Consider the following 21,761-nt stretch of genomic DNA (forward strand, 5'->3'; position numbering starts at 1 on the left):
CTTAATTTGCTCAAACTAGATATTTTATCAGTCACTCTTAGTTTCATCCTTATCAAGTCATCACCAAGTAAACCTTTAAAACTGCAGGAAAAGTAGGTCAGAATGAAAATGTAATTTAAAGCACTTCCAGGAATATTGCACTTCTCCTTATTGCCTGAAGTGACAGACCCCTTATCTGTGTAGACACTCAAGGTCTTTTTCCATCTATCTGTCGCATCTACCAAGGAATTAACATCACCTGATCATCTTTTTTACTATAACTGCTTGAGACACAGGCCATATAGCACTTCTCTGGTGGAATGCATTACATGCAAAAACTTTCTGAAATCAAAGAGACAGGAGTAAAATAAAAGCAACTGCTGTAAGGCCCATAAATTCCCTTTCCACAAAAAAAAAAAAAAGGCCTGAGTATATCTGAAATACACTATTCGAAGCTCATTTCCTAATTTTGTCAGTGTAGTTTTGTGCTATAGCTCTGTGCCCTGTGGAATAGAGGCATTTCTTGGGGAGAGTGAGACTTACAGAGCCCTAAGATGACTTTACATAGCTTTCTGTTTTGCCCTGCTGCAATTAGTCAAGCTCCTACCTGGATAGGTGTCAAGTTTCTGAACCAACACAATCTACCAAATCTCCTCTCTCACTTTTTTTCCCTCTTGTTTTGCTGCAGGAAGGAGGGGACCATTGCTTGACCATCCATTCAATACATCACTGAAGTTGATCCACATGTGATTCAGCCCCCGAATGAGCTTTGACAGCTTTGTACAACTGCCCCCTGCTATCTCCTCTTTTTTCATTTCACTTAAAATCTGCTGGGGCATACAGATCACAGGGAGGACATCCCAGATGGTGGTTCAAAAAAAGCAAATACATATAAACATCTATGCAAAAGCCTATGAAGGGATATATGTTAATTTTTAATGAGATTAACTTGTTCATAATGGAAGAACAGGTACTTTTCCAGAGGTTTGTTCCATTTTAACATGTAAGTAGGTTTGCAAGAAAAATTTAAACCTTTGGATGGTTTGGATTTTTTTATTATTTGCAATTGGTGACCTAAATTCTTGACTCTGTGCTTCACAGGTGTCCCTTCTTCAGATCTCACATGCGTTGCTTCCCATGTAGGTTATTCTCTCTAGAGTTCTCCATGCACCTGGGTCTCATATCTTTGCCATAATAATTCCATCTCCCCACTCAAGACAGCTGATTCCTTATAATTATCTTCCAGGATGTTTCTACCTAAAATAAAATCTTTTATGTTGAGTCAACCTCCCAGGTAACTCAAGATCATGACAGAAGATGGCACATAGTTCAATTCTGCAGTGGGTACCAGAGATTATGTGGAAAACACAGGAAGGGCAACTGAATGCCAATGTCTGCAGCAGACAAACTTAAGTGGATTATGTGCAGGTGAATGGATGTGCAATTGGTAGTCCCTAAGATCCTTCAGGGAAGCTGGCATGTCACCATGCATCTTGCTTGATTTGTCAGGACTAAAGGCACTTTGTTAGAAATCCAGCAAAAAGGACAAAAAGAGAAGCTGAACAAATTGTTTGTGTTTATAGAAAATAGAACTAGAAACTGTATTATAACAAACAGATTTCTGTGTGTACCGTGGGAGTTCCCACGGTATTAACAAACATTACCCATTTGTTTGGGGTTTTTTCCTCCTTGTTTGTGTGGTTTCTTGTGATTTATCAACAGCGCTCCTCAAAGCTATTCTGTTATCATGGAGACATAATTTTAAAAAGTGTTCTTATCTAGCCTGCACCACACCATGTTTTTCATTTTTCTTCCTGCATTCAGAATATGTGGTACAGGTTGAGTTAGCCACATATGCAGTCCTTCCCTCGTCACCTGCTCCAAATCCCACTTGCCTCTCCAAATGAATGTGTAAAACTCAACCACACAAATCACTGAACTCCCAAGGCGGTGCAATCAGGTACTCATTTATTCTAAAGTGATGCTATCCAAGCAAAGGATTTGAAAGATGCAATGCTGTCCTCCACCAGATGTTGAGCTGGTTTAAATGCAAATAAACACCCAAAGGGAAAACAAGACAGTGAAATATAATATACAGTTGAGATGTGGGCTAGAACTGTGTATAACCCAACTTTCTTAGAGTTTCAGATTTTTTTTTTTTGAAGATTCTTTAGAGCACGATTTCCTTCTTACCCTCTTGTGCTGATACGTCCTGCTGAGTGCAATATTCTTGCAAAGTTCCTGTTTTCTGCTTCATTTGCTCACAGATATCCTCAGAATAAAAAGGATTATATTTGTCTACAGATTTTTCATCTTTCATGATGGAAATATTGATGCTCCCTGTGTAGAGCAGAGCAGCAGTTCCTCACTGGCACTGAGTCTCCAGAGGACAGGACAGAGAGTTGAAGGAAGTGGGTTTTCTGTTGTCTACTATCAGTACTACAACTCAGGCTGCTAATTCAACTTTTTCACACAATATCTCTTCTTAGATGGCTGCCAAAAGCTCTACCTAAGATTGATCTCACAAGACTAGAAATTGGGCTGAAAATTAGATGAATATCTGGGGACTCTTTATACGGCCACATAGTCTTAGGGGACATGGCAGGAAAAGCTGAAAGATGACATTCATGACAATTTTATTTCTTGCAACAGAAGGCAAAGAACAGAATGAGAAGACAATGTTTCCCTTCAGAGCTCTTTGTTCCTGCGTGAAATACATCATTCCCAGCAATCATCCTGAAGTTTCATAAATTCTCTTTTACCACTTCTGAAGTTTGTACACTTTTTGGTTCTTTGCTCTCTCTCTCCTCCGTTCCTATTTCTGTACTCACATAAAGTTGTATTCTTCATCTTTCCCTTCCTCCTGCTCATTCAGTCTGTCCCCAGATTTCCATTTATCCTTTCCTAGGTCCCCTTCTCTTGTCTCAGGTTCTCCATCTGAAAAATCAAGCTCCCTTCCATTGACTAAAAACCTATCGGGGTTTACAACTGTGATTGCAGAAGACATTTGAGGAAGATGATTGACTGTCAAGACGATTCTGACCAAAGAAAGATGATCATTGGGAAACTTCCTCTGAATGCACACGGGAAAGCCTGAAACTAAAGTGAGATCATTCCACTTATTTTTAATGATCAAAACAAGTTTTAGGAGGTATAAAGCAGAGGATGATTTCCAGTGCAAAGAAGTGCTTAACATTGCTTCTAAGGCTGGGTTTCTGCTAGCAGCATGAGATAAACTGAGCAAGCTACAAAAATTAATTACTGGAGGGAAAAGAAACTTTTCAAGGGTATCTAACCATGCCTAACCAGGACACAGTGCAGCAGCATTTCTGTTTCATGATACTTATTAAGTTTGTGCTTAAAAGACTTCCATCATTCAGATGATTTCAGTCAGGCACCAGTGGAACGTTATTCTAATGAAAAGGGGAATTAAAGTACGCTACTCCATCCTCTGGCCTAAAAGAAAATCGTAAATTCCTGCTGTGACACTGGACTGACTTACTTATAGCAATTATAGAAAAAAAACCAATGTTGTCGTAAAAGGATAGATTCCTTTTTAATGCCTGTTATTGAGAAAATCATGAAAGAGACAGAAATCAGGAGAAAAATATCATGATTTCCTCTCTTTTAATTACTAGCATGAAATATCAGAGAGTATAATGTTTTATAAAGGTTTTAGACGGCATCTTGCTAAGCATAATGTTCTAAGTATTCTATAAATGTTTAAACAAATGAACAGAATGAATAAATACATGTATGTATATATTTTCAAAAATTATGGACTTTGTTTTAGAGAGCCATGTATAAATGAGAGAATATGACATCTTGATTGAATTCCTGAAAAAAAGAAATCTTTCTGCCAAATTTCTCTTTTAAACTATATGTTCCCCACAACGATGCAGTTTGTCCTCTTGAAGAGGGTGGTTAGACTACACAGAATGATGGTTTGTGAAAATCATGCTGTCTGGAACAGGAAACTCAGACGACAAAGACACAAGAACTGATTCACCTGTGAAACAGGGCAGAGTAAAATCATAGACCCAAACCCCAGTGCTACTTTGTTTTGGGTTTTTTTAGAGGGGAGGATTATTTTGCAGATTGCTTTCTTAAAATAGGTATAAACAAAACTCCTGATCAATTTTTTTGCTAGACATGCTTTCATTTGTAGAAATTCTTTTTTCTCTGTGTAGGAATGTGTGAACTTGCTGCTAATGACAGTAAATTAAAGTAATCATTGGCTGTGGCTTGCAGAGCTGCCCGGAGCTCTGCCTTGGGAGGTTTGCCAGAAAAGGAGCAAATTCAGGGTCTTGATTAATTGGGGTCTTAGAGTTGAGATGGAAAAGGGAAGCCTAACGGGCAAATACATGGGGATACAATAGGAAAGAAAAGGCAACCACATGAATCGCTACCCCTTTTGGATGTTAAAGTATCTCTGCTCGGGTTTCTAAGGATTTGTCAGGTGGATGTGTCTGATCTTTTGCTTCCAACTGTGATCTAACATACCTTGAAGGCGGAGCCACAAGTTTTACCAGATATTCTCACAATGGAATGTACTTTCTGAAAGAGAAGGAAGTTAAAGTAATAGGCTGTTTCTGAAAGGTCACTGTGAATTTTGCATAAAAGTGAAAAGGGTTAATTTTTGAAAGGAAAAAGAAGAGCTCAGTTTCTGATACATTGCTGTGTTTGTTCTTCGTGACCAAACAATGGCTCAGCAGAGAATGCAGGTTAACACAGAGATTTCAACACTTACCTCCCCCCTGTCATTACTAAAATACATCATCTCTCTGCATATGTTGAAAAAGCAAGTTTCATTATTGTTTCATTGAATCTTGCATTATTAGAGCTGCCACAATCAATTTTCATGCTGGGAAGTCCCTCACAGCACGACTGTGCTATGGCTTGTGTCGGATGATGCACAGCACCAGGCACATACTCCAGAGGGAATATTCTTTGTTTGCTACCAGAAAACATTGGCACAAAAGGGTTGGATGACATACTCTCAGTTTGGGTTCCCCGAGCAATCTCCCGGCTCCTTGTTTTCCTCACCGAGGTTTAAACTCCCCCTAGTGAGTTTAGAAGTCTTCTGCAGGGATTAGTTATCCAATGGAAGGGGTTCCTCTTCGGGTTTTGTTAAAGAGGGAGAACTGCAAATCCCTCTTTTCTGTTCTGGTGTATGGAAGTGGGAACTTCATACTAGACAATGTGATTTTATTTATGCTTACAGAAGGGATGGAGGGTGGGAGTGGGGACAGCACCTTTGGCATGTCTTCATTTTGGCTTTTGCTGGAGGAGTCGACACCCTGCATCTGATCACTCCCCTACCTCAGGACTTCTCTGTGGACCCACCGGCTCCCTCTTCCCATTTCCGGCCACTTAGACCACCCAGCCCAATTCTGTCTGCAAATCAAAAAAGGAATAGGGTTTTACACAGTTTTTACTGAAGTTTTTGTACCATCTTGCATGGCAACCTGATGAAGGATATGGTTCAAAAATATTCACTGCATAAATAGGGATCTTGAGGCATGTCACACTTTAAAATGAAGGCTAAGACCTCTAGAAGTTAAATGGATCACCAAAAATTTCAGTGAAATTTTGGAAATTTGACAGGCTGGCCTTAAATTTTTTTAGTGAGGAAATTATTTCTTTACTGAATCTTGAAATCTTCTGCAAACATCTTACTGTAGAACAAACTTTGCTATTTCTTCCTCCATGGCATTGGCGGTGGTAGTCGTGCAGCACCTTAGCAGGTGGCAAACTCATATACCCAGAGGAAAAAAAGAGTAAGAGAAAGAAAATAATTCATGGTCTCACTAAAGGAAACAGCCTCAGAAACAGCTTGCTAGGGGACAACTGCCATGGACTCAGAGCCTATGTCGTACATATTTCAGATCCATCAATATTTTCCTTTACAGAGGCACCAGCGTGGGAGTACTGAAAGAAAGAGGAAATAAACAGGCTGTGTTAGTTTGTCTGGCTTCCTGGAAAGTGCTAAATTGCTCAAATGCTGCTGGGGCCTCTGCTGAGCACACAGCTCTGGGGAAGCAGCTCAGCCTGTCTCACTGGGGCAGTGTCTTTCTATGGGTACAAAGCACCCATTTTATAAATATAGCAAAATAGCATTGGTACGTATGAGCCAGGTGCTCAGAGGTTTTTTACATTATATGTCATTTCTTTATTTGAAATTAATTATGGACTATTTCTTGGGTCATCTAGTTTTGTGTCTTTATGATACAATGACTAATTTATTTTTTCTACAAAGTTTTTCCCAAAGCCATGATAATTACTAAGTCTACACTTTATAAAAAAGTGAATCACATCTAATTCACATGACTCCTGAAGGTGAGATTTTATGAAAATCAGAGCTTTGACAGGTCCAGTCTCTATAAACCTATCATTAAATTTAAGGTCAGGTCTAAGGTCAAGCAAATTAAACAAGTGCCTTAAGCAGGAGCCTGCAGAGAGTTATAAAATGCCTGTTGTCTACTCAGACAATGTCAGTGATGTGGAAAGGTGGGCTGACAGCTGGTGGCTGGGCACATGGTAGCCCTGGAAAAGGCCAGGAATTGCCATGGGTGAAGCAGGTCCCAGTTATGTTAAATGAGAATAGGGCTCAGCCAACAGGTCCTTGCCTAAGTCCCTTGACACATCTGAGCAGGAGGGTCTTATGAGAAAGGTCTTCTCTTGGCTCTGTTTCTGTTGCTCATAGGAAATAAACATCTCTCACTTCGTTACTTTCCCCCTTCCTATCATAAAGTTCATTTCAGTGCATGTAGACCCACAACAACAGGTAGATCTAAGGTGTATAGAACAAATAGATGTTTTAGTTTTGTCTTGCTCATCCTGAAAGGAAAACAGAAAAGAGAACATATCTGTAAAGGAGAGAAGTGGTACTAGTGGGTGTATTTCTGTAAGTATTAAGTTACATGGAGACTAAAACTGTTTCTGTGAGAAATTTCTTGGTGCCTTCCTCTTGGGTAGCAAACAAGCAAAGTGACAGGCTTGTGAAACACAAGGTACTGTTTGCTTTCATTAAGGTTTATTTCCCACTACACCTTATTTGAGAACAACTTGCTAATTCAAAATGGCATGGGCAGAACTGTAGAGTTTGTCTAAAATAAGACTTGGTAGTTTATTTTTGCTTGGTTTTCCTCTGAAATTTTGGACCTCTTAAATAGAGATTCATAAGACATTATTACTGCTCTGGTCTGTCAGCATCTGTGAATCTTGTAGCTAATCCACTGACTGTACCCTACCTTTCTCCCAGTTAATCTAAGCTGCACAGGAAAGCCATGTCAGTCAAACCATGCTCTTCAGCTGAATTACTTCCAGCCACATGGAAAAAGTAAGATATCACCATCTTCTAACAGTGCCTCCCTGCTAGGGCACAGAAGGTAAAAACAATGCCTTTCTGTCTCTTTGTTTGTAGGTCTGCATTTGCTTTTTCAGTTTGGCCACAGCCCTGCTGTCAGCTGAACTGGCTATGGATTCTGGCTCACACTGCCCAGTGTGTGGCCCCAGGTTCTCACAGGTGATAACAGACTGCCACAGATGCCTATATGAATGAGAAGTCTCGAGATGGTTCTGCTTGGGAGAGGTGAAGGCATGTCTAAAACACAGCCTGTGAAAGACCTAATAGACAACCTTTCAAAATGGCGTGGAAGTAATGACCACTAACAGTTCCCGAGATTATCCTTCGGACATCAGCACTGCAATGGATTCTTTTGCGATGAAAACACAAGTGGTGCTGAATAAAACAATTGAAATATGGGGTGTTATCTCTTTTTAGCAGGTGTCCTAGTGATGCTGTAAGTAGGTAAGCCTTAATAAATGGTGGCCAGCCCTCTATTTTTTTAAAAACTCTAAAAAACATCTGGTTGCTAATTTGATTTTGTTGAAAAGAAGGACCTATAATCAACAGAAATCAAAACTGTTTTGATTAAAAAGTGCTGAGTTCATGTCAGAAAACTAAATGCTTGGTATTCTGAATTCTCACCCAATTTAAAATGGAAATGACTGTTTAATCAAGAAAATGTTTGGAGAATATTTTCTCGGTTATCGGTATTTAAGTCTCCTTGATGACAGGCTTTCTATCCTGAAGAGCTTGTCTCAAAATCAAGTTGTGCTGGAATAAGTTATTCAGGATCAACCACTTGTTTCAGGATAGCACTATGTGTCAATATTCTTATTTAGTAAGAACCTTACACATGTCTGCACAGATCTTGTGTTAACTCTTTCAATTCATGCTGCAGTGACAGAAACAGAGGGGTCTCTGGTATGACTTTCTCGGGAGCTTCCTCCATGACCAATAGGAGAGCAGGCTGCAAAATTAATTCTTTTAATGATGAGGGATTAAAACAAAAAAGGACAAGAGGATTCAAAAAAGTATAGGGGAAGCCTTTTCTTCTACTTGACATGAGAAAGCACATCATGTTGATGAGACTAAATTTTGGGGAGCATTTGGGCACTCTTTTCTGGCAGAGCTCTCTTTCTGCAAAAATCCATCTTAGGTCTCTCTTCTGTGCTAGAAACAGAGATACTCTGCACTCCGCCATCCTCCCCCTTTCCTACACTGTTCCCTGCTGCTCATGGCTTCACTCATTCCTGAAAGTAACTGTTCTAATCCTGGAAGTATAAAGGCAGGACTAGAGGGCAGCCCAATCTGGCTCCTGCTGTGACAGCAAAGGCAAGGGTGCTCCCAGCCAGCACAGGAACATGCCTCTCTGTTATCTTCTTAACCACTCAAGGGAAAAGGTGGGGTGTGAAACCTGATGGCATCATCCCCTCCATGAAGTGCCAGCATGGTGGTGTCCAGGAGCAGGCCAGGCTCCCTGATGGCCAACTATCACCCAGTGATGCCTTCCCAGATCATCCATGGGCAGAGACAGTACTCGTCTGCTCCAATAAGTCACCTCAAGCTGCAGGGGGGACAGGGGACTCCTCTAAGAGTGCTCTCCAGACACGCCCAGAACAGCTCCTCCAGTGACACCCAGACATGCAGAAAGGTAGGGTTTAGGACACATTCTCACAGTGCTTCAGAAATGCAAATGGAGGTGTCCTAATTCCCTGCACCACCACTTAAATATTCCACAATATCACTTGGGTAGAGAGCTCAGTTCTCTTACAAACACGACCCGAAAAAGAAACATTTTGCGTCATTTCTTTCCCTTCATTAAATGTTGACCAGAGCATCCTGCTATTTTGACACACAAACCTATCACGTGCCCTTTAAACTTGCCCCTCTCCCTTCCAAAATATGCCTGTGTTAATGATGAAAGCAAGAAAATATTCACATATACTTTCTGTTCGCCTAATTTCTAATAATGTTTTCTGCTCTGATTTTGTTAGTCTCTTTTACATTTAATTTGGCATCTAACCAATTGAAATGATGTTCTATTTACGCCTTTTAGCAAATGGGTTTGGCTTTGAATTCTTAACATTTCATTCATGGTTATTTGTTCTTATATTTAGCACATATCCAGCTTGCCTGCTTTGTAACTTCCGAATGAGAACATTATAAATGCGTGGAGGCTTATTAGATTTTGGGCTCTTTTTTTTTTTTTTTAATTCAAATGAGAAACACATTTCTAATATTAAATTTTTCACTTATCTGAACCAGGATGCATTGTGGCTAATGTACTGAGGAGAATATTTCCTCTGCATGATGAGGCTCAGGGAAGGGGGAAGTGTGGTAGGTGCATGTGTGTGTCTGTGTTTTTCTCTCTACCCATTTTTGTGTCTGTTGGTTGCTCTTCAAGATCTGTCACTTTGCATATGGACCCAATATTGGCACAGGTAGGCCTGCCCCATCTCCTTCTCTAAGTAAGTAAAGGATCTAACATCCAGCAGGAGTTGCAGCTGTCCAAGGCCAAGTACATTGAAGACATTCACAAAAAAGCTCTAAAATAGGAGCAAAAATTACTCGGTGAAATGTTCTGTTCTGAAACTAGATAGACGTGAAGTTACTGTCTGAGAGCAGATTATGTGCATGGAGGAAATCCAGCACCCTGCTAATTGTGAACCATGCTTTTCTGTAAAAGTGGCTTCATTAACCTCTGGAGCAAGAGAGGAAAGCAACCCGCAGGCAAGCTCAAGTCTAAAATATTAGAACTAAAGTTGCCTCCTCTACCCACCTTTGAAAGCACCTCGTTCTGCAAATATTCTCTCTTGACATGGAGAGCTGCTGCTACAACTCTACTTCAAAAATGATTTTGTAAAAAGTTATGGGGAAAAATTGAAAATATCAGACATAGATACTTCTGAAATTTCCTGTTAAAGGTTGTCCTGAGTTACTACACAGACAACTTGACTCTTCTCATGGTAGTGATGTAAAAATATCTCTACTGTCCTGTGGGGTAATAACAGAGTTGGACAGAGCTTGTTAATCACAATCCTTGGATCCTGTTGTGTTTTTACTTGGTGAAACATATAATTTAATGTACTAAAATCCTCCTCTAAGTTTGCATGCAAAATTGCTCATTTTCCAATCCTAAATTGTCATGTCCTACTAACAAATTGAGTTGACCACCTTATGTCTTTTCACCTTCAAAAAAATCTAGTCTCTGCCTGTGCCATTAAGAGCATCTGACAGTGCAGAGAACTATTGTTATAGGCCTCTTTTTCTTTCTCAATTTAAATAGACCTTATTTTGATTGCTTTTCTCTATAGGTCATGTTTCCTCAACCTTTTATTATCCATACTGCTTTCCTTTGGACTTTCTCCATTTTGCCTGAATGTCTGTTAATGTAGGATGCATAAAATTATACCTTACCAAAAGGCCTCATGAGGGTTATGAAATAATTAAATCGCAGGTCTTGCAAAATCATCAGCAGTGGAAGAAAGGTCCAGTAAAAGTTATTAAGTACATAAAGACCACCTTCCCTGAGTTTCAAACTGGTGGTGGCCACGAGCCTATCTTGGAAAGAGGTCTACCTTTCTGACAGCAATGTGCTACTGAATCCCATTCATTTGTGGCTGACAAAAATCCCTAGAGGCTTGTGTGCAGCCTGGCAACACAGCTCTCTCCTCCTCACTACATTTCACCAAGCCTGCTTTTCAGTTCCTCTCTGGGATATCTTGCATGTATCTGCCCTGAATTTAATCTAATTATAGTCCAACTCCTCCTATGTAAACATAATCTACCAGAGAGAGAGAAATAAGCTGCATCTTTCCATAGGGCAATTGTTCCCCTGGCACATGTTTGACAGCTCTTTCAAAACCTTGACTGTGTACACAGAGAAGGTCCTAAAAAAACAGAACCTTTCCAACAGGGTCAGTAAACTTGTTATGTAATTAAGATGTGTAGAACAAAGATCTACAGGTCTGGCCATCTGTTTTGACTTGTCTGGCTAGGACAAGTGCCCCACAACAAGCCTATATTTAATGCTTGGATGTGGTGTCCGGTTTGTCAACGCTCATGTCCGTCTGTTTGGAGGGCATGCTGCCCATTATCCATTACTGAGGCACTTGGCACTGCTTTGAGCACAGAGAGCCTTGTGCATGCAATCCACACTGGCTAGCTGGGTTGCATCTGTTCTTCTGGGTCTCCCACTGATGTGTTTTCTGGCAGTGCAAGCACAGCTGCCACAGGTCTAGTGTTTGCCTCATCTCTGCTGAAAGACCCATACCAAGGAAAACCAACAAGGAGCACGGAGAAACTTGAAAAGATGAGAGCTTGTGGTAACTGACTTTCTCAGGCTGGGCTAAAGGGAACTCACCTTCATGACTTAAACCCAGAAACACCCTTTCCAAAAGCACCGGTGCTGTACCAGCCTCAGTAGAGAGGCCTGGTAGGGAAAAGAGCAGAGTCCTCAGACCTGTCACCTCAGAGGGAACCTTGTCACTGTAACAGACTCATACTCCCACTGACTTCGGACCTAAAAAGCATGTCCCAAGGGCTTTTCTGTGGATCCAACCTCTGCGCTAACCAGGGTCACTATGGGATTGATTTAGTGCTCCTAGATACCACCTGAGCTAGTGTAGATTTACTTGAAAATGTAAGAATGACCATAATGAATCAGAAAACAGGGACATCAAAGCTGGTATCTTTTCTCTATCCTCATACCCAGGTGTGAATAAGAACAGTGAGCACAGGATACCGCTGGCCAGAAAGTCTTACCTTCTAGTGATGACAGTGTAGGCACTCCCTGAGCCAGAAATATTGTCTTCATAATTCATAGCTCTCAAAGGATTTCTACACATGAGCTTGTACAGTTACTTTTGAACCCAAGTTTGCCTGAATAACCCATTTTCCATGACAAGGAGTGCCATTGCTGAAGGACACAGTGCCTGAAGAACGTCTGCGGTGCATCTATACTCAAGACGACAGAAAGAATATTTATTCACTTTGTACTTCAGCAACCTTGATGCCTTACATGCTATGTGTTTCCCACAGTGCTGTAAGCTTGGAAGTGCCTAAAGTGTACACCATGAGCTCACAATGCCTCCAGTACCCAGAGGTTATTGCTCTTGTTTGTCCACCTTGTGTATCCTTGGCTACACAGTGATTCAGCTTCAGAAAAAGAGGAGCAAAGCTGCTTCATTCACTCTGCCCTCAATGTCTATTAAACCAGACCCTTTCAAAAAAAATGTGACTTCAAATCTAGGCAGGCTGAGGAGGTATAAAGACTTCAGTTTCACTATTTTTGGGCAGGTCTCCAGTCTATTTGTTGAAAAAGTTAGGACTTTTCTCACTGCTTTCCCCAGAAAAAGCTGAAAAAGGTGCAGTTGTCATGATGCCCAATGTTATTTGCAATGCAGTTAAATAAAGGAATCTCTCATCATGCAATAATTAAAGTAATAACTACAGTGACTTATTATTTGTATCCCAATACTGGTTTGCAGCCCCAGGTGAGAACCCAGTAAGACAAGAACTTAGAAGCACAGAATAAGAAGGCAAAGAGCAATTTTAAAAGTATATAACCACTACTGGTTCTGTTCCACAAGCACTTCAAGTTTCCTTTTGCAGCTATGGAGCCAAATTCTGAAGGAAGAGGTGACATAAAATGGATTTACACAGGAATCTAAGAGGAAAAATCACCTCAATGCTTATCCTTGCTCTGGGCTGTGGGATGGAGCAAGGATGGAGCTGTCATGTTGCAGCACAGTCCCTCCTTTTCCTTCTTTAACCTGTCAGCAGCACCATTGCATCGGGCCGTGGACCCAGCCCTGACATACGAGAGCACCTGAGACATAACAAAGGCAGCAGAAAGGTAGGTGAAAGAGTAAGAAGGTATGAAGAATATGTGAATTACAGAGTCATAAGAAAGCTCAGCAATGGGACTATGAAGATAAGCACTTAGGATAGTCTGGAACAACTCACAAAAAGAACAGATGGAGCTGAAAGGCAGGGATTTGGATACCAGAACTTACTCTCTCTGGCCTTTGGTGTGGAGCTAGAGTTGTCCAGTATATCAGTCATTCTGTACAGGACTGGCTGGGATTATCTCACCCAAATTAGTCACTAGTGCTGCAGTGCAGATCCCCACTTATATAGTCTTAAGTGAGCGAGTTGGAGTGGAAATAGTGTGAGTGCAGAGGTGTAGGTGTGGTACAGAAAGACAGGGAGGAGGGAGTTCAGAGATGGTGCTGTAAGACTCTCATGAGACATCTAATGTTCGTGATTCTATTTTATTATCAGTATTATTCCTTCTGAATGGGCTAATAACAGGATAAATTAAAAGAATTAGGTGCTTTGAGAGGAGAGTCATTACCAAAATCAAGCTTTGATTGTTTAAAATGCTGTGTAACAGCTGTGGAAGTTTCTCCCACCCTTGCTTCCACCCAGTATAAATTTATTGGTAGTTCTCTTTTCATTGTTGAAGTTATATTCAATTTTACCAGCAACAATGTATTGTGATTGGAGTGAATTGAATTTTCTTTTCCATTCAAAAATTATTAGATGCACAGTGTAGAACTGAATAATAAGCACCTGTTCATAAGTGTTTTGCCTGTGGTTACACGGCATCATGTGCCTTCATCACTGCTGTACACAGAAAATATCATTACAGGGACTCAATATGATTGAGCCAAATGGTCGCTTCTTCTTAGTTATGTCAGATACTATACCAACATTGCAACCTTGGAATAGAATTTCTTAAGCAGATCCCAAATATGGGCTCCTAAGGAAAAAAACCCCTCACACAGTTAGCAAAATCAATTAAAATTATGTTATGAAAAAGATGTTGATTTCGTTTTCCCTTTTTACAATTCTATAAATAGATTATGGTCGCAGTGTTAAGTGAAAGTCTGCAATTTAGATGGTTAGAGGTAGGGAGCAGTGGTAAACTGAACTTTGTCAAAACTCGGTGAGATTCTCTGCATCTGCCTCCAAATTATTTTTGAGCTTTTTCTTGGAGGAGGGTCCAGTTTCAGAAAAGAAAAGGTGTTTCTCAGGGTCAGGGTGAAGTGTCCAAGATTTCAGCATCATGTTACTTCCCATCCCATCCCATTTTGACATGTCTGTAAAATGCACATATACGCAGATGAACTGTATTAGAGCTGGGAAAAGGGAGAGAAAAACAGCAAGACCCAGAGTACTGAGACCCCAGAATTTCTTACCACACACACACCATCATAGCATTACTTTGCCTTTCACTTCCTCCTGCTGTCAAACTTCAGAGAGATTAAAGTCAGAGAAGTCTAGAAAGGAAATGAGGCTGCTCACTTTATTGCTCTTGATTAGCAGCAAATTATTCTCCTAACATTTACTTTCCCTTCATTTATTTAAGAGTGATTACACGCAAATAGCAGTTAAAAACGTCAGGTTTTTAATAATAGTCTTTATTTGCCCCTGTAATTACTTCTGTAGCATCTCTGAAGTCTGAAACACACCCCTCCTTACACAAAAACAAAATAGCAGTGGTATGTCTTTCTCTCCTTAAAGTACACTCTTCCAAAACAGTATGAGGAAAGTTGTAGGAGTTTCTTATTTACCATATTTCTATGTATTAAGTATGTTATTTACTATGCTTGATGCGGTCCAAGCTCAAATGCTGTACCTGTAGTCCCATATGGACAACTCTTAAGACCCATTTTAATTTTCTGTTCCCTCAGAAGCTTCTCAAGTGAACGAGTTTACTTAGCTAACCTGTTAATCCATTCTTTGCTCCCCACTATCATATTTGCTCCCCACTATCATATTTGAAGTGTGAAAGCTCTAACTGGTAGGACTGTCCTGCAGTTCAGGCAGACTGCAGATGGCATTGAAGTGTGGGAGCTTTTGCTCAGCCATGGCTTCAGCCTTCCAAACTACAGCTCCTATTAAGCAACACCAGAGGTAGTATGGTCAAGTATTCACTTGGATGTTCATTGCTAAATGTTCTGCGAACATCTTTTTTTGCCCCATTACCTCTAATGAAAAATTCCCCACCAAAACCCACACAGACTCTAAATTTCAGCTCCAGCTGGTGGTTTCTGTCCTCCTGTAAAATCCATGGTTGGGACAAAATCTGAGAGTCTGTCTCAAAAGGGAGGATGTAGCACCTGCCCTCAAAGAAAATTCTTTAAGCTTGGTATTGTTGTGTCCTTGTCTTTTTTTAAATTTTTCTTCCCTAAATGCTGTTTATGCTTATTCCTTCTGCATCTGAGGGCTAATCCAGACTAAATGTCCATAATTCTCCAGAGGTACTGTATCTCCAGGAAGAGTTCCCAGGATATCTATTAGTACAGATTCACTCGATTTCTTTTCAATAAAATCTAGCACTGGTGGGAACTCCAACAGCATCATCTCAGAGTGAACATGACCTTCTGGTGAAGGAAGTCAAGCAACCTTTCCCCTCTGGGATTAGAGCATGGTTATGCCTCATTACTGTGAATAAATTTTCTACATGGGTTTCTGCATGCATGAATATCTGGGCAACTTCACAGTATATGCAGATGTAAATAAATAATTGCTTCCTTCAAGTAGAACCACAATGTTTAGGGGTAGAATGAGGGAAGTATCCAACTTTCTGCATTCTTAATAAAAGGTGTTTAAAAAATGAGAAAAAGGCCTTTCTCATCAAACCCACAGCTCTCTGAGGAGTTACAAGGAGTAGATTTGTTAAAATCAGAATTGCCTGTTTTGCACATTTGCTCTTGGAATACCACCACATTTTTAAACAAAGTTTATTAGAATTCATATCCAGTTATAGAGCTGTACAGAACTCCTTTAACAAGCACAGTCTGGCTGGAGGCAATAAATCTGTCTTTGTCACTAATGATGTTTGTATTATTTTAACGTTGTTGATACTGGGGATTTGTGGGGGGGCTGCAAACAATCATCTTTCAAACACAGCACACCTGCCCTGCATGCTGATTTAGAAAAACACTTTTCCCTCTGAATGGCAGGAGCACAGTGGGGTACAACAGGGGACATGTCAAAGTATTTCAGTCACTAATTCTGGTAGCCATAAAACCCCCTTGCAATTCTGGTGACCTTTACCTCCTCAGTGGAGGGAGTGAGTAGAACTTTTTTGGCGACATTTTTCAGTAATCTGCATCTTTGTCATGTTGTGAGTGTGATACTCTGCAGGAGGTTTGTGATGTGGTCATTTGGTAGATAGTAATTTTCTGAAGGACTAAAGCAACTCTCATCTTTTCAGATGTGAAGGAATCCTGCACCTGGGCCAGGTCCAAGCTGTTCAAGTGCTGTGAAATGTGTTTCCAAGGTGCAGTTCAACTGAATCCATTAAACATGTTTATATATTATATACTATATACAATATAGTAGGCATTCTATACTACATATTATGTATGATATAATATATATTATGTAAAAGCATATATATTTAGAGGTGATTTGGTAACAGATGGAAACATGCTGTATCTTTTCTTTCTGTCTGGTAATGCTACTCTGACGATGCCCCACGTGTGATCCCCCAAATACAGATTAGCTGTATTCTTTTGCTTTAGCCATGAAAGGGAGACAACTACGTCTGCATCTTCCCTTGGCAGATATATCTCTTGCACTAAAGTTTCTTTTGGTTTGCCTGCCTCACTTGAAACAATGGCATTAAATACGAGGTAGGGATATGATGGTGATGTGGAAAGAGGCTCCCACTCCTTGCCCTAGTTTCTGGGAGCAGAAAGTCAAGCGGTGCTCCCTGGATGAGAAATGAGTGTGACTTAAGAGTCAGTTCTAGAAGATGGAGGAGGAGGGAGCAGGGAGAGGTTCTGCATCTGTTTCTGCTCTGTGATGCTCTTTCTGAGCCTGAGAAAGAAACTCCCTTGTCACACTGGAGAACATATCCCTTTGAACAGCCTTGGCCATACAGCTATGCACAAGTCATGGCCAAATGGAAAATTCAGTGCTGGGATTACCCAAGTGCTATTACCTGACCCCAAAAGCCCTATAGCATGGCCCCAACAGAATAATTTCACTGACCTGTGCTAAGACATCACTTTGCCCTGAAAAAGGGACAAACTCTTGGTGTGAAATGCTGACTGTTGACTCCTCTTCTCTCCAGCTGCTTATCATACCTCAGTTGTTGTGAATCTGGTAGTATTGAGGCAGTAGCTATAAGAAACACATGCAATTTTTAAAGTAATATATACAATTTCTTTGCTGTTTGCAAGTGAGCTTAAAGAGCACACCCTAACACTGTTTTTATACTTTTCTTCTTTAGGGGAGAAAAACTCCCTGTACGTTTTAAGATAGAAAATGAGATCCATTTAATTTTGAAGCAGGCAGGTAGCACTTGTACTGAAACCTCAAAGAGAATGACTGCAGTCATAAACATGGATTTGTAGAGCTGCACTTTCTGCCACTGCTGCTTTAAATGCTGGGGTCTAGTGATTCTGTTTCTACCTTTCTGGTGAATCCTTAGAAACTTTTGTCTTTTTTTCCTTCATAAGATTTTTTCTTAACAAAACCAAAATGGAAACTGTAGACAGACATAGACTTTCTGAATATGTTTTCCTGAATTGAACCCAAGTTTCCTGTTTTTAACATGGGTGCCCCTGCTAAGCTATTCTACAAGAGGATCACCCTTAAGTCCCTCTGATTGCCTTTGCTGCTGTAGGCAGTACTTCAAGTATTGAAGACCATCGTGAGATGGGTTAGTTTTACCCCACTTATCATGCGTTGTTGCGATAGCAATCCCGCTCAGTATGAGAGGAACCACAGGTTCAGACTCCCGGTGCTTGCGCTTGGCTGAGGAGCCACTAGCGCGAGACTACCATCTGTGGGCTTATGACTGAACGCCTCTAAGGCAGAATCCCACCTAGATATAGCAATACTGCAGCGCCACTGGTGCCTTGGTGGGCTTGCGATAGCCGACCACCCATCCACTCATGGTCGGGAGCGGAGGGGCGGACGGATGCAGCGATGCCTCTCCCCCGTGGCGTACCACATGATCGTGGGGTACCCAGTGCTAAATCATTCCTAGACGACCTGATTCTGGGTCAGGGTTTCGTACGTAGCAGAGCAGCTCCCTTGCTGTGATCTATTGAGAATCAGCCCTCGACACAAGCTTTTGGGTCTTTTTGGTTTTTCTTTATTCCATTAGCAAATTTGCAGATGACGCTAATTTGAAGGGCAGTGTCGATCAGCTGGAAGGCAGGAGGGCTCTGTAGGGGGACCTGGACAGGCTGGAGGGTTGGGCTGATTCCCACGAGATGAGGTTCAACAAGGCCAAGTGCTGGGTGCTGCACTTTGACCACAACAACCCCCTGCAGCGCTACAGGCTGGGGACAGAGTGGCTGGAGAGCAGCCAGGCAGAAAGGGACCTGGGAGTTTGGATTGACAGAAAGCTGAACGTGAGCCAGAGTGTGCACAGGTGGCCAAGAAGGCCAGTGGCATCCTGGCCTGTATCAGAAACAGGTCCAGGGAAGTGATTCTTACCCTGTACTCAGCGCTGGTGAGGCCACACCTCAAGTGCTGTGTCCAGTTCTGGGCCCCTCAGTTCAGGAAGGATGTTGAGGTGCTGGAGCAGGTCCAGAGAAGAGCAACGAGGATGGTGAAGGGACTCAAGCACAAGTCCTGTGAGGAGAGGTTGAGGGAGTTGGGGGTGTTCAGCCTGGAGAAGAGGAGGCTCAGGGAAGACCTCATCACTCTCTACAACTACCTGAAAGGAGGTTGTAGCCAAGTGGGAGCTGGTCTCTTCTCCCAGGCAGCTCTCAGTAAGACAAGAGGGCATGGTCTTAAGCTCTGTCAGGGGAGGTTTAGGTTAGATATTAGGAAGAAATTCTTTACAGAAGGGGTAATCAGACATTGGAATTGGCTGCCGAGGAAAGTGGTGGATTCTCTGTCACTGGAAGCTTTTAAGATGAGACTGGATGTGGCACTTAGTGCCATGGTCTAGTAACCACGGTGGTAGTGGATCAAGGGTTGGACTTGATGATCTCAGAGGTCCCTTCCAACCTGGCTGATTCTATGATTCTATGAAATAACTACTAAGTTTAGACCTTATATGTGAGATTTAGCCAATGTTACAGGTAGATAATATCAATGAATAAAATGGCAAAAGCAAGGATTTACTGATGAAAAATTAGACATCTTTCATCTCAGGATTTTCAGGGTAAGCACTGTTGATTAAGCAGTAATATCGTGTTGTGGGTACCAGAGTTGCATAAATTCACACAAGATCTTCCCCAGATCTGAAACATGGGACAAGAGGGCTTTTGATTTCCAGAGGAGGTGTACAGGGTATTTAAGATTCTGGCATGCTTACATATCCATCTTCAGTTTCTTGCCATGGCACAGAAGTACTCCAGGATGGCAAGCATTTCCCTGCTCCCTTTCAGCATCCCAGCCCTCTCTCCTGTGCTGGCTTGAACAGCAGGCAAAGATCATTTATATACCATGTTGGATTGTGAACTACAGTGGTAGATACTTGTCCCCTCATGGCATAGAGGGATGGGTAATAGCTGAAGGCTATTTACATAAAGAAATATTTTTCTTAGTCTTTGAAATCTGTTGGTTTCTTTAACCTAGTCTGGGAGACTGGCCACAAAATTAAAGGTCTTCTCCTATGCTCCAGCCCTAAAGAGGGCACTGTGACCTGAGTGAGCAGGGGTCTGTTCATGATTGTCCATAGATCGTAGGAAAGTGTCAGCACAATTCATTTTTATTCCCATTATAAAAGATGCCCTTTTCTGATGAGCAGATAAGACATTTTGTCAGGAAATGGTTCTCAGCAGACACAAGTCTGCCAGGTTCATAGAGTAGGTTGGATGTCTACTTGCACTTGATGCCCCAAAGAAATGAGAGGGCTGTATACCACCTGCTGTTGTTGGACTCTGGAACTCAAGAACCATGACAAATGGTGCACAAGGCAAAAATAATGTAACGAAAAAATGATCCAGAGTAACTGAGAAAAGAAAAAGGTTAATATTCCTTGGCAGTTGCTACTTAAATATTCTTTTTTTTCTTTCTTTTTTTTTTTTTTAGTGTTTAAATTTAACAAAAATGCCCAGGAATAAAGTGAGCATTTGACAGAAAACTTCCTAGTTTTGAAAAAAATGAGAAAGGAGAAACCAAAAGTCCTGGCACTAACAGAACACTAATTTGGGCCTGTAGCAATTAATTAAATTGATCTTAATTAAATTTTTCCTGCTGGATTCATAAAACACTTTGTAATTCTACCATCTATGCTCTAAAAATGTAACATATTCCCTTTACATTTGTAAATATTCCTAACTGTTATTTTTAATCAAAGGTCCAGTGAGCTTAATTGTTCCACAGGTTTGGTGCGCTTAAAATACACAAATTTCAGAGGTTACTTGCAGGCAAGATGATAATGTGATTAACTTTGACATCTGTGAGCTATTCTTCATTACCATCACCTCTCCACAGACCAGATATTCAGAATATCATTTAGACTTGAGTCAAGTCTGTGAACTCAGGATCAGAGTCCCAAGCCTGTGTGGTCAGTTCAGCAAAGTGAACGAGAAACAATTTGTGAGTGACAGAGACACAAACTGACACCCAGTGCCATGGCTGTGTGTCCCCTTTCTGGCTACCTGAAGGACAGCATCCACCATTGTGCAGAGAATATGTCATTGAGCAATGACTTGCTTGCAGGAAATAAAGATAGATTAATTGAAATGTCATCAATAGAACAGGGTTGTATTGATTTTTATTTTTTATTTTTTTTGGTAAGGAGTAGTGAGGCCTCCAGGAACATCTACTTAGGTAGAAAGAAAATCCCTTAAAAAAGTCTTAGAGAGCAAATCCTTTCTTTCTTATTTCTTGGAGCAGCACTCTCTATATTTTTCCTTCCATACCAGACCAGAGAGACTAAAAGATTCAGGGATGTGATCTCCCTCTCTCTCTCTCCTTCTCTCTCTCTCTCTGTTGTAATGGCTAAATTTGACCCAAATAGAGCTACAAGGCCCTGTGTGACTCATCTGAGCCAATGTGCCTCCTAATGAAAACATTCACAGTCCAGATGGCAAATCCAGCTTCCAAGAGATCCATGGACTGAAATTCACTTATCCCTAATGGTATTTTGAATAACGTTGAATGATTTTTCAGAGTGCTACTGTCCTGGACACTCTCCAGATATCTCAAATGTAAAGGTGTTGTTCACTTTGGAACCCCAAAAAAGGAATCATTACTTTTATGCAAAGACAGAAGACTGGAACTGTAGGTGATGGTTCTACATTACTTACACACTTTGCAAGCTTTGGTGTGAAACCTGTTTGTAGGGTTGCTCACAGGTCTTCAAGGGAGTTGTGATGGAAAAACCATTTGAATTTCTTCAACTGGCTTAGTATGAGGACTTAAAGTGGATTTTGCATAGACAATAGTGAACTTCTGCTTTGACTTATTCTTTATTTTGTGTTTTTAAAATAATATGCAT

General features: G+C 41.0%; 1 long non-coding RNA gene across 1 annotated transcript; it reads left to right on the top strand.

The window, feature by feature from the left end:
- Window positions 1–18,331: 18,331 nt before the first annotated feature.
- Window positions 18,332–21,090, top strand: LOC116790414. Its single transcript, XR_004358345.1, has 3 exons — window positions 18,332–18,435; window positions 19,661–19,662; window positions 21,078–21,090. It is a non-coding gene; the product is annotated as an uncharacterized LOC116790414 (long non-coding RNA).
- The last annotated feature ends 671 nt before the right edge of the window (window positions 21,091–21,761 follow it).

Source organism: Chiroxiphia lanceolata, chromosome 8, assembly GCF_009829145.1.
Source record: "Chiroxiphia lanceolata isolate bChiLan1 chromosome 8, bChiLan1.pri, whole genome shotgun sequence".
NCBI lineage: Eukaryota > Metazoa > Chordata > Aves > Passeriformes > Pipridae > Chiroxiphia > Chiroxiphia lanceolata.